Raw genomic sequence first — 13,911 nt, forward strand, 5'->3', positions numbered from 1 at the left:
TCCTCTCTACTAAAAATACAAAAATTAGCCAGGCATGGTGGCATGTGCCTGTAGTCCCAGCTATTCGGGGGGCTGAGGCAGGAGAATCATTTGAACCTGAGAGGCAGAGGATGCAGTGAGCCAAGATGGTGCCACTGCACTCCAGCCTGGGCAACAGAGTGAGACTCCGTCTCCAAGTAAAAGAAAATAAAGTAATGGCAAAAACCACAATTACTTTTGCATGAACCTATAGTTACATTTGTTTATTTTTTTCCTTTTAACAAATATTGATTGCTTTTTTAATAGGAAAAATAATTTAGGAAACTTCTTTAATTAAACCACAAAAGAGAATGATCTGGGATTTTCGTGCTCTGTGGATGCGGTAGAGACTCCCAGTTGCCTACGTTACTATCTTGTTATTTGAGGCAGCAATGCGCTCAGCCAGAGGACTGCCTTTCCCAGCCTCCCCGGTAGCTGGATGGGCTTTGGGACTGGGTTCTGACCTTAGCAGAGGGGTTACGTGGTCCTTCCAGAACATCTCCTTAAAAGGGGTGGAGTGGGCTTTTCCCAGCTTCAAGTCCTGGTGCCTGGAACGTAGATATGATGATAGCAATTCCACAGAGTAGGTCAGGGATCATTGGCTGGAAATGAACTAAACAGTAAAGGAACAAGCAGCAAACCTTCCTCACGCAGACGTGAAAACATTAGAAAAAACAGACAAAAGTTCATAGAGGCTGCAAAATCACCCCAAAAAGCACCAGACTTAATAATACCTTTAAAAAGTTAGTGACCAGCTACAGTGGCTCACACCTGTAATCCTAGCACTTTAGGGGCCAGAGGTGGGAGGATCACTTGAGGCCAGAAGTTTGAGGTCTGCTTCGGCAACATAGCAAGACCATGTCTTATAAAAACATTTTAAAAGTTAGCTGGGTGTGGTGGTGTTCACATATAGTCCTTGCTACTCGGGAGGCTGAGGTGAGAGGATTGTTTGAGACCAGGACTTCGAGGCTGCGGTGAACTGTGGTCATGCCACTGCACTCCAGCCTGGGTGACAGAGCGAGACTCTGTCTCTTAAAAACATGTGGAGATATTTATGCAACAAGATGAAGATAGGTGTCAAGTAGGAGTTGTTTTCAACATTGGTTGGAACTGATAATTCACTTTACTGCTGAAAACAAAACCACTAGTTTCCCCACATCATAAATAAGGAGAATGGCCAGCTGTTGGCATAGCAACATTCCAAAATCACTTGCTGAGAGGCAACACTTTCAGCAGGTCCCACACTAGCACCAATACCAAATCCCAGTACCCCTTGCAGCCCCTCCTAGTCTCCCATCCCATCTCACATCCAATAGAGGACTGTGAGGGGGTGAAATCATTTTTTAAGTAGCAGAAGAGTATGAAAAGCAGCTGTGTCTCACCTTGCTCTCCTCATGGGGATGGAGAGCAACTCCAAGACAAGTGGAAGGAGCTGGGTCTGGGGAGAATCATCTGTACAACATGGGAATGTCTTCAAGACGGGTAGGCTGGCATTTCAACTGCTGGTTGGGGCTAGAGAAAGAACCCTTGGACAGATGACTAAGAGAGATGACCAGATAAGGAGGAGGCAAAAAACATCCCTTCACATATCTTATTCCTAGAGGTACAGAAAATAGATTTCATGTATGCTGGCAAATTCCAGGATTATGGGCCTTTTTGGGTTGATGAGGTAGGGGATGTGGGCTCACTGGGGACCATCACCAAGGAGCAAGGAGCCAAAGCTTACCAGGGAGGGCAGCTTAGACTACCCATAGTAGGGCCATCCTGAAGATGTGATTGCTTCTCTTAAGGGACTCCACATACCTCAGAACCAGTTTGAAAGTGAGTCTCACATCCATGAGGCCTGTTGAGACTGTCATCCATCCATATCCGGATGAGAGAAAACAGAAAAGTAGTTACAACCAACCAAGGAAAGGGTCAAATGTCCACCAGCTTGTATGAAGCCAGTGCTATCTTTCTGCTCTCTCCTCCAACCCCAACATCAGCAGGAATGCATAGCAAGTAAGGAAGGGTGTGTCAGGGAGAGTTGACTGTGTTCCGTAATGCTCCAGTCTAGTCTGGGCTTGGCAAGGGTCGGCAGGATGGGGAGCTGTGCCTTGAATTTGAAATTGAGAGGTGCCTATAAACAGGAACTGAACTTTATGGCCTAAAATGAGATGATTTTGATAACTGAAAGTGATTGAAGAGCTATGGGCTTAAACTGACATGTCTTTAAGGAATTTCACTCTTCCGGTGGGAAAAAGTATTAGACAGAGCCCAGCAGAAGGCAGGGACTGGAAAAGCAGAACCATATCATATTTACACTCCTATACGGGATTCCTCTTCATTAAACCAATTATATTTCTTTTAAAAAAATTGTCCAGTTGACCATACTGTTTTACATCAATGGTATGCTCTTTGTGAAGGCTTGATAGGACCTGTAATGAGGTGGTGACACAGTACAGATACGAAAGAAAGTTCTAGAAAGCCAGTTCGTGGTACATTTTTGTGTTAAATACCTTTAGTGAACCACTCAATCTCACCTGTCCTTGGTTTCTCTCAATCTCACCTGTCCTTGGGACCTACGACCACTTGGGCTGCTCCAGTGGACATTTTCTCAAGGACTCCAGTCAACTTTAGAAGAGCACAATTCCATAACCCCTTGGCCTCTCATCCTACTGCACTTCTTCCACCCCCTCCCCTGGGGCATTCCTAATGATGAGGAGCCACAACTCTACTGTGAGATATTCTAGGGTGCCCAGCACAGCCCCAAAGTCTGGAAGTTCATGCCCTGTGAGTGAATCTTTGACCAATAAGAGATGGTCAAAGATTCTTTCTTTGACCATCTTCCAGGGACAGACTGCCTTGGGATGCCATATACAGCACCCCTCTGAAGTTGAGCCTTTGAGATTAAGCAGTCAGCTGTGCTTGACACCAAGCATCCCTCCTTTTCTGCCTCACCCCTCTTTTTGCTCACTCTTACTTCCCTGGGATTGTACTCCTTAATAAGAAATAACACCTAAGTCTTTGCCTCGAGCTCTGCTTCTGAGGAAGTCATGCTGGGCTGGGACAGGTGTAAAAACCTGCCTTACATTTTCAAAGTATTGCATTTTAGGTTCTGTGCCAGATTTGCCTTTAAAATTGGCTTAACCTTGTGAATGTTAGCACTGAAGATGCTAGCAGCTAGAGATGAGCAAGTAAGTTTCTTATCTGCAGTATACCAACAAGTGATCACTTGTCTGCCAGAAGAAACTGAAATTAGAAAGTCTCTCAGCCCCCAGCTCCAACGTGACTACCATGACTGTGATTCCAGGGGACCTTTCCCAGGTGGAGGGAGACCATCCTTTGCCTTGCAAATGGAATTATGTTGAAATGACAGTAATTGGGGAAACAAAATTACTCTCTAGACACTGTTGCTATAGTCACTGCTGAGACTCAAACTGAACTTAACAAGCTTCCCCAACAAAGGAAAATGACTTATCCTTCAATGGGCTAAATTGAAAGTAAAATATCCATTTTGAAAGACAGAAAACCCATTATAGCTATAGAATTTCTGCCAACTAAATTAGGCAAACTTTTCTCCTGAACCCTAAAACTTGATGGCATATCAAAACTTGACACAATATAGTTGCCATGGTTTGAATATTTGTCACCTCAAAACTTGTGTTGAAATTGAATTGCCGTTGTGACATTATTGAGAAGTGTGACCTTCAAGATGCAATTAGGCCATGAGGATCCACCCTCATGAGTGGGACTGGTGTTGTTATAAAAGGGTGAGTCTGATCACCTTTTACTCTCTTGCCCTCTCTCTTTCTGCCTTGTGATGACATAGCAAGAAGTCACTTGCCGGATGCCAGCACCTTGATATTGGACTTCTCATCCTCTGGAACTGTGAGCCAATAAATTTCTATTCATTACAAATTACCCAGTCACAGGATTCTGTTATAGCAGCACAAAATGGACTAAGACAGTAGTTTGCCAAAGGACTAAACTGCCTAACTCCAGGCCAAGGTCTTTTGGGCATCACCCAATCAATTTCTTTTGTAATCACACAGTGGCCAATCCTGTATGACCAGAAATCAAAACCATCTCTACTGAGCTTTTTCTTTTTCTTCTTTCTTTTTTTTTTTCATTCAATGATTAGCTCCTTTGCAATTTGGCTAAAGAAAACTGAGAATAGCCAGAATAACAATTACATGAGTCTGGTTCACCTAGAAAGCAGAAGGAAAATAGAAAGGAAGAGTCTTCAGCCTTAGTTAGGCTAATTTACATTATTGCCTCCTTATGAGATACCCAGTGCTGTTGAGGGTGGGAAGGTGAAGAGGTGTGCGTGTTTTGGGGTATAGGGGGGTGTGATTTTGTATATGGCCCCTGGATACTATTTAAAGAGTTGTTGCTACAGAGGTCTGGGGAGTCTGAGAATTCATCCAGAGCTAAGAGGGTTTTAGTGGGCTTGTGCGTGCTCTGTAAGTGAGGAATGAGGCGTTTCCACAGTGATACTGGCTTGGTATCATGGGAAGCACACCAAGGCTGGGAAAAGTTCCTGGGGAAATGATTTTCCAAAGATCTGTGGTGCTCAACTACTGTCACTGATCCTGGTAGCCACCCTGGAGGCCCTGGCTCAGAACATCTGGAGGGAGGCCACTTGCAGCCAGGGATGACAACCAGGTGCATAGGGGCAGCTGCCAGGGTCTTTTCCCTTCCAGTGTGGGCCCAGGATTCCAGAACTGTCCACTGTGATCACCCAGCTGAGGACTCACTTGAAAAGTGAGCCTTATTAGGAGGCCTTGGGCCTCCCATCCCAGTCATTCCAAAAGGCATGCAGAGGCTTGGACCTTTCTGGGGCTGGCAGAGATTGTGTACAAGTTCTCCCGGGAGGAGGAAAAAATTACATTAGTGAGGTGGGAACACGGAAGAAATGAAATCCTCTGTTTGACAGTTCAGCCAAAGCTTTCCCCAGCCCAGGGGTTCCAGCTGACTTGTGGCCCACAATGGAACAGCACAGGTAGAGCTTCTGGCGCTGAGACCCTGTTCCCATAGACTGAGCTTGTTTGGGTCTGTTCTAGGCTCTACCTGCTATTTGGGGGGTGAGGACTATTTGGTGAGTTCAGGGTAGTTTGAATGGTTGAACAAAGCAATCAAAACAGTCAAAAAAATGACTAAGGAAAAGGAATAGAGGGGAAATCCCAAACCAGGGCATTTTCTCCAGAATCTCCCACTCACAAAAAATAGAGGCCAACAGAGACTATAGACATGCGCTTGATAGAAGCCAAACTGCCTCCCAAGGTTACACAAATCTCCTTATCGTTATTCCCAAAATGATTTCCATATTCTTTCCTCTCATCTCTGAGGACCCCTCTCTCCTCAGAACACACAGTGTGTATTCCCAAGGTTTGGTCTTTAGCTCTTTGATCTGATTTTTTTTTCCTCTTTTGAAAGCTAATTCCCAAAAAGCTCACTCCCTAAATATTACCTTGTGGATTCCCCTAAACCAGTCTCTACTCCTGCCTGTAGATTTTTTCCGTATGGATGCTTATGTTACCTAGGTGTCACCTGCAAGCCCAGTGCCTTGAGGTCCTCCCTGACCCCTGTGCCTCCACCCACCACATTGGCATGACCATCAAGTTCAGACCATTCCTCTTTCCTTTCCCTTTTTTTGCTGTTCCCATGTCTATTACCCTGACCAAGATCTTTGTCATCTCACACCTGAGTTATTGTGTCAAGGAATCTAGCCAACAGCATTCTTTTCCTCTCCAGCTCATTCTGTGCTCCCTACTGTCGAGTGAATTTTCCTTGAGCATCTGTACTGTGTCCTGTCACCCACTTGCATCTAAACCTCCAACATCGATTTCCTGGAGCACTGAATTTGAGCTCAACGTGTATGGGGGTGGAGGGGGTGGTGGAGATGAGAGGGAAGGTGAGAAAGGAGCCAGGTAGGCTCCCCTGCTCCTTGGCAACTTTGCAGGGAGCATGCTGTGGGCAGCCACTCAGCAGGACTCTGGCCCTGGGTTAGACAGAAGTTGATTCAATTCTAACTACAAGTGAACGCAATACCATCCCAACTCCTTAGCCACTAACTCATGTTTGTCTCACTAAGAGAAGCTGAAAAATGAGCAGTTTTCTACACTTCCATCCACAGGATCAGATAAAAGAATTGATTCGGTGACTCAGGGCTTCCTTCTGCTGCTGACACTGCTACCTTCTTGTCCATGGTACACAGTTTCCAGGACTAGGTTTGCCTGATCTGTGTGGCATGGCTGGACTCTGATCAGGCGGAGAGGGGAGTGATTCCTTTTCTTCTCAGCTTAATGCAATGCTGTCTTTTCTGTCCTTGGAACTTAACCCAGATTGAGAGGTGCTCACAAGCTGCTATGGATACTTGGGTCTCTTGTCATCCCTTTCATGTGGAAACTCCTTAAAGAAAGTGTTAAATCTAATACTCCAATTGCATAGAACTCTAAGAATGGAAGAGGGGGTATGTGTAAATAAAGACAGTCTATTCCAAAACCCAATATCAGTAAGTTTTTTGTGTGTGTGTGAATAATTATACTTCTTTTTATTATTATATTTTAAGTTCTAGGGTACATGTGCACAACATGCAGTTTTGTTACATATGTATACATGTGCCATGTTGGTGTGCTGCACCCATTAACTCATCATTTACATTGGGTATATCTCCTAATGCTATCCCTCTCCCATTCCCCACCCCACAACAGGCCCTGGTGTGTGATGTTCCCCATCCTGTGTCCAAGTGTTCTCATTGTTCAATTCCCACCTATGAGTGAGAACATGCAGTGTTTGGTTTTCTGTCCTTGCGATAGTTCTCAGAATGATGGTTTCCAGCTTCAACCATGACCCTGCAAAGGACATGAACTCAACCTTTTTTATGGCTGCATAGTATTCCATGGTGAATATGTGCCACATTTTCTTAATCCAGTCTATCATTGATGGACATTTGGGTTGGTTCCAAGTCTTTGCTATTGTGAATAGTGCCGCAATAAACATACGTGTGCATGTGTCTTTATACTAGCATGATTTATAATCCTTTGGGTATATATCCAGTAATGGGATGGCTGGGTCAAATGGTATTTCTAGTTCTGGATCCTTGAGGAATCACCACACTGTCTTCCACAATGGTTGAACTAGTTTACACTCCCACCAACAGTGTAAAAGTGTTCCTATTTCTCCACATCCTCTCCAGCACCTGTTGTTTCCTGACATTTTAATGATCACCATTCTAACTGGTGTGAGATGGTATCTCATTGTGGTTTTGATTTGCATTTCTCTGATGGCCAGTGATGATGAGCATCTTTTCATATGTCTGTTGGCTGCATAAATGTCTTCTTTTGAGGAGCATTTGTTCATATCCTTCACCCGCTTTTTGGTGGGGTTGTTTGATTTTTTCTTGTAAATTTGTTTAAGTTCTTTGTAGATTCTGGATATTAGCCCTTTGTCAGATGAGTAGATTGCAAAAATTTTCTCCCATTCTGTAGGTTGCCTGTTCACTCTGATGGTAGTTTCTTTTGCTGTGCAGAAGCTCGTTGGTTTAATTAGATCCCATTTCTCAATTTGGCTTTTGTTGCCATTGCTTTTGGTGTTTTAGACATGAAGTCCTTGCCCATGGCTATGTCCTGAATGGTATTGCCTAGGTTTTCTTCTAGGGTTTTTATGGTTTTAGTTTAACATTTAAGTCTTTAATCCATCTTGAATTAATTTTTGTATAAGGTGTAAGGAAGCGATCCAGTTTCAGCTTTCTCCATGTGGCTAGCCAGTTTTCCCAGCACCATTTATTAAATAGGGAATCCTTTCCCCATTTCTTGTTTTTGTCAGCTTTGCCAAAGATCAGATTGTTGTAGATGTGTGGTATTATTTCTGAGGGCCCTGTTCTGTTCCATTGGTCTATATCTCTGTTTTGGTACTAGTATCATGCTGTTTTGGTTACTGTAGCCTTGTAGTATAGTTTGAGTCAGGTAGGGTGATGCCTCCAGCTTTGTTCTTTTTGCTTAGGATTGTCTTGGCAATACGGGCTCTTTTTTGGTTCGATATGAACTTTAAAGTAGTGTTTTCCAGTTCTGTGAAGAAAGTCATTGGTAGCTTGATGGGGATGGCATTGAATCTATAAATTACCTTGGGCAGTGTGGCCATTTTCATGATGTTAATTCTTCCTATCCATGAGCATGGAATGTTCTTCCATTTGTTTGTGTCCTCTTTTATTTTGTTGAGCAGTGGTTTGTAGTTCTCCTTGAAGAGGTCCTTCCCATCCCTTGTAAGTTGGATTCCTAGGTATTTTATTCTCTTTGAAGCAATTGTGAATGGGAGTTCACTCATGATTTGGCTCTCTGTTTGTCTATTATTGGTGTATAGGAATGCTTGTGATTTTTGCACATTGATTTTGTATCCTGAGACTTTGCTGAAGTTGCTTATCAGCTTAAGGAGATTTGGGGCTGAGATGATGGGGTTTTCTAAATATACAATCATGTCATCTGCAAACAGGGACAATTAGACTTCCTCTTTTCCTAAATGAATACCCTTTATTTCTTTCTCCTGCATGATTGCCCTGGACAGAACTTCCAACACTATGTTGAATAGGAGTGGTGAGAGAGGGCATCTCTGTCTTGCGCCAGTTTTCAAAGGGAATGCTTCCAGTTTTTGGCCATTCAGTATGATATTGGCTGTGGGTTTGTCATAAACAGCTCTTATTATTTTGAGATACATCCCATCAATACCTAATTTATTGAAAGTTTTTAGCATGAAGCGTTGTTGAATTTTGTCAAAGGCCTTTTCTGCATCTATTGAGATAATCATGTGGTTTTTGTTTTTGGTTCTGTTTATCTGATGGATTACATTTACTGATTTGCATATGTTGAACCAGTCTTGCATCCCAGGGATGAAGCCCACTTGATCGTGGTGAATAAGCTTTTTGATGTGCTGCTGGATTCGGTTTGCCAGTATTTTATTGAGGATTTTTGTGTCGATGTTCATCAGGGATATTGGTCTAAAATTCTCTTTTTTTGTTGTGTCTCTACCAGGCTTTGGTATTAGGATGATGCTGGCCTCATAAAATGAGTTAGGGAGGATTCCCTCTTTTTCTATTGATTGGAATAGTTTCAGAAGGAGTGGTACCAGCTCCTCTTCGTACCTCTGGTAGAATTTGGCTGTGAATCCATCTGGTCCTGGACTTTTTTTGGTTGGTAAGCTATTAATTATTGCCTCAATTTCAGAGCCTGTTATTTGTCTCTTCAGGGATTCAACTTCTTCCTCGTTTAATCTCGGGAGGGTGTATACGTCCAGGAATTTATCCATTTCTTCTAGATTTTCTAGTTTATTTGCACAGAGGTGTTTATAGTATTCTCTGATGGTAGTTTGTATTTCTGTGGGATCGGAGACGATATCCCCTTTATCATTTTTTATCATGTCTATTTGATTCTTCTCTCTTTTCTTATTTATTAGTCTTGCTAGCAGTCTATCAATTTTGCTGATCTTTTCAAAAAACCAGCTCCTGGATTCATTGATTTTTTGAAGGGTTTTTTATGTCTCTATCTCCTTCAGTTCTGCTCTGATCTTAGTTATTTCTTACCTTCTGCTACCTTTTGAATGTGTTTGGTCTTGCTTCTCTAGTTCTTTGAATTGTGATGTTAGGGTGTCAATTTTAGATCTTTCCTGCTTTCTCTTGTGGGCATTTAGTGCTATAAATTTCCCTCTACACACTGCTTTAAATGTGTCCCAGAGATTCTGGTATGTTGTGTCTTTCTTCTCATTGGTTTCAAAGGACATCTTTATTTCTGCCTTCATTTCATTATTTACCCAGTAGTCATTCAGGAGCATGTTGTTCAGTTTCCATGTAGTTGAGTGGTTTTGAGTGAGTTTGTTAATCCTGAGTTCTAGTTTGATTGCACTGTGGTCTGAGAGACAGTTTGTTATAATTTCTGTTTTTTACATTTGCTGAGGAGTGCTTTACTTCCAACTATGTGGTCAATTTTGGAATAAGTGCGATGTGATGCTCAGAAGAATGTATATTCTGTTGATTTGGGGTGGAGAGTTCTGTAGATGTCTATTAGTTCCGCTTGGTGCAGAGCTGAGTTCAATTCCTGGATATCCTTGTTAACTTTCTGTCTCATTGATCTGTCTAATGTTTACAGTGGGGTGTTAAAGTCTCCCATTATTATTGTGTGGGAGTCTAAGTCTCTTTGTAGGTCTCTAAGGACTTGCTTTGTGAATCTGGGTGCTCCTGTATTGGGTGCGTATATATTTAGGATAGTTAGCGCTTCTTGTTGAATTGATCCCTTTACCATTATGTAATGGCCTTCTTTGTCTCTTTTGATCTTTGTTGGTTTAAAGTCTGTTTTATCAGAGACTAGGATTGCAACCCCTGCTTTTTTTTGTTTTCCATTTGCTTGGTAGATCTTCTTCCATCCCTTTATTTTGAGCCTATGTGTGTCTCTGCATGTACGATTGGTCTCCTGAATACAGCACACTGGTGGGTCTTGACTCTATCCAATTTGCCAGTCTGTGTCTTTTAATTGGAGCATTTAGCCCATTTACATTTAGGGTTAATATTATTTTGTGTGAATTTGATCCTGTTATTATGATGTTAGCTGGTTATTTTGCTCGTTAGTAGATGCCGTTTCTTCCTTGTGTCGATGGTCTTTACAATTTGGCATGTTTTTGCAGTGGCTGGTACTGGTTGTTCATTTCCCTGTTTAGTGCTTCCTTCAGGAGCTCTTGTAAGGCAGGCCTGGTGTGACAAAGTCTCTCAGCATTTGCTTGTCTATAAAGTATTTTATTTCTCCTTCATTTATGAAGCTTAGTTTGGCTGGATATGAAATTCTGGGTTGAAAATTCTTTTCTTTAAGAATGTTGAATATTGGCTCCCACTCTCTTCTGGCCTGTAGAGTTTCTGCCAAGAGGTCCACTGTTAGTCTGATGGGCTTCCCTTTGTGGGTAACCCGACCTTTCTCTCTGGCTGCCCTTAATATGTTTTCCTTCATTTCTACTTTGGTGAATCTGACAATTATGTGTCTTGGAGTTGCTCTTCTCGAGGATTATCTTTGTGGCATTCTCTGTATTTCCTGAATTTGAATGTTGGCCTGCCTTGCTAGGTTGGGGAAGTTCTCCTGGATAATATCCTGAAGGGTGTTTTCCAACTTGTTTCCATTCTCCCCGTCACTTTCAGGTACACCAATCAGACGTAGATTTGGTCTTTTCACATAGTCTCATATTTCTTGGAGGCTTTGTTCATTTCTTTTAACTCTTTTTTTCTCTAAACTTCTCTTCTCACTTCATTTCATTCATTTGCTCTTCAATCACTGATATCCTTTCTTCCAGTTGATTGAATCGACTACTGAAGCTTTTGCATGCCTCACGTAGTTCTCGTGCCATGGTTTTCAGCTCCATCAGGTCATTTAAGGTCTTCTCTACACTGTTTATTCTAGTTAGCCATTCGTCTAATCTTTTTTCAAGGTTTTTAGCTTCTTTGCGATGGGTTCGAACATCCTTCTTTAGCTCGGAGAAGTTTGTTATTACCGATTGTCTCAAGCCTTCTCTCAACTCGTCAAAGTCATTCTCCATCCAGTTTTGTCCCGTTGCTGGCAAGAAGCTGCATTCCTTTGGAGGAGAAGTGGCGCTCTGATTTTTAGAATTTTCAGCTTTTCTGCTCTGGTTTCTCCCCATCTTTGTGGTTTTATGTACCTTTGGTCTTTGATGATGGTAACATACAAATGGGGTTTTGGTGTGGATGTCCTTTCTGTTTGTTAGTTTTCCTTCTAACAGTCAGGACCCTCAGCTGCATGTCTGTTGGAGTTTGCTGGAGGTACACTCCAGACCCTGTTTGCCTGGGTATCACCAGCAGAGGCTGCAGAACCACAAATATTGCACAATGGCAAATGTTGCTGCCCGACAGTTCCTCTGGAATCTTCTCAGAGGGGCACCTGGCTGTATGAGGTGTCATTTGGCCCCTACTGGGAGGTGCCTCCCAGTTAGGCTACTTGGCAGTCAGGGACCCACTTGAGGAGGCAATCTGTCTGGTCTCAGATCTCAAACTCCGTGCTGGGAGAACCACTACTCTCTTCAAAGCTGTCAGACAGGGACGTTTAAGTCTGCAGAAGTTTCGGCTGCCTTTTGTTCAGCTATGCTCTGCCACCAGAGGTGGAGTTTACAGAGGCAGGGAGTCCTCCTTGAGCTGCAGTGGGCTCCACGCAGTTCGAGCTTCCCAGCCACTTTGTTTACCTACTCAAGCCTCAGCAATGGCAGGCGACGCTCCTCTAGCCTCTCTGCTGCCGCCTTGAGGTTCAATCTCAGACTGCTGTGCTAGCAGTGAGCAAGGCTCCATGGGCGTGGGACCCTCCAAGCCAGGCATGGGATATAATCTCCTGGTGTGCTGTTTGCTAAGACCATTGGAAAAGCACAGTATTAGGGTGGGAGTGACCTGATTTTCCAGGTGCCATCTGTCATGGCTTCCCTTGGCTAGGAAAGGGAATTCCCTGACCCCTTGCACTTCCCAGGTGAGGCGATGCCTTGCCCTGCTTTGGCTTGTGGTCCGTGGGCTGCACCCACTGTTCTGCATCCACTGTCCAACAAGCCCCAGTGAGATGAACCTGGTACCTCAGTTGGAAATGCAGAAATCACCCGTCTTCTGCATCACTCATGCTGGGAGCTGTAGACTGGAGCTGTTCCTCTTTGGCCATCTTGGAACCTCCACCAATATCAGTAAATTTTTAGAAAAATCCAGCAGTTTGTTTCATCCTTGCCATAGCTCCCTTTCTTTAGGGGTGCTGATGTAAAATTAGAGTCCCACCAAGCTTTTGCTTGTGTGTGTGGTTTTATGTCATTGAGTCAGATACATTGGGCAGATATGTTCATGTTTCTGGATATCTATATCGTTCACTTCATAGTGTATTTTTTTTCTTTCCCCCACAGCACCCTTATCTGGGTTCTCAGCCATGCAATATGCTGAGCCTGATGTTTACAAAAAGGGAGGAAAAACTCCAAGATTTGAAATTCTAAGCTGTAAGACCTCACCAGGAAAAAAACTCAATATGGATTTATAGAAAAAATTATTTTCATTTGCCCTCTTTGAAAGCACAAAATAAAAGTGCTTGAAGGTATAACAGTTAATTCTGAAATTTGCTGTATTTAGAAATGAAAGAAGATTTGGCTGGACATAATAGTAGCAATATAGGGGAATGGTTAACAGCATAGGCTTTAAAGACAACTGGCTGTACTGTGTGGCTTAAGAGAATTGACTTAACCTCTCTGAACAACTATAATATAAGCAAGATGACTCCTCATAGTGTTGTGGATATTAAATGACAGGTGCTGATATGGTTTGGCTGTGTCCCCACCCAAATCTCATCTTGAATTGTAGCTCCCATAATTCCCATGTGTTGTGGGAGAGACCTGGTGGGAGGTAATTGACTCGTGCGGGCAGGCCTTTCCAATGCTTTTCTCGTGGTAGTGAATAAGTCTCATAAGATCTGATGGTTTAATAAGGGGAAACCCATTTCACTTGGTTCTCATTCTCTCTTGTCTGCTGCCATGTAAAATGTGCCTTTCGCCTTCCACTATGATTGTGATGTCTCCCCAGCCATGTGGAACTGTGAGTATATTAAACTTTTTTTTCTTTATAAATTACCCAGTCTTGGCTATGTCTTTATCAGCAGTGTGAGAACCGACTAATACAGTCAATTGGTACTTGTAGAATGGGGTGCTGCTGTAAAGATACCCGAAAATGTGGAAGCAACTTTGGAACTGGGTGACAGGCAGAGGTAGGAACAGTTTGGAGGACTCAGAAGAAGACAGGAAAATGGGGGAAAGTTTGGAACTTCCTAGAGACTTGTTGAATGGCTTTGGCCAAAATACTGATAGTGATATGGACAATAAAGTCCAGGCTGAGTTGGACTCAGATGGAGATGAGGA

The sequence above is a fragment of the Pongo abelii genome, chromosome 15 (genome assembly GCF_028885655.2).
Source record: "Pongo abelii isolate AG06213 chromosome 15, NHGRI_mPonAbe1-v2.0_pri, whole genome shotgun sequence".
Classification (NCBI taxonomy): Eukaryota; Metazoa; Chordata; class Mammalia; order Primates; family Hominidae; genus Pongo; species Pongo abelii.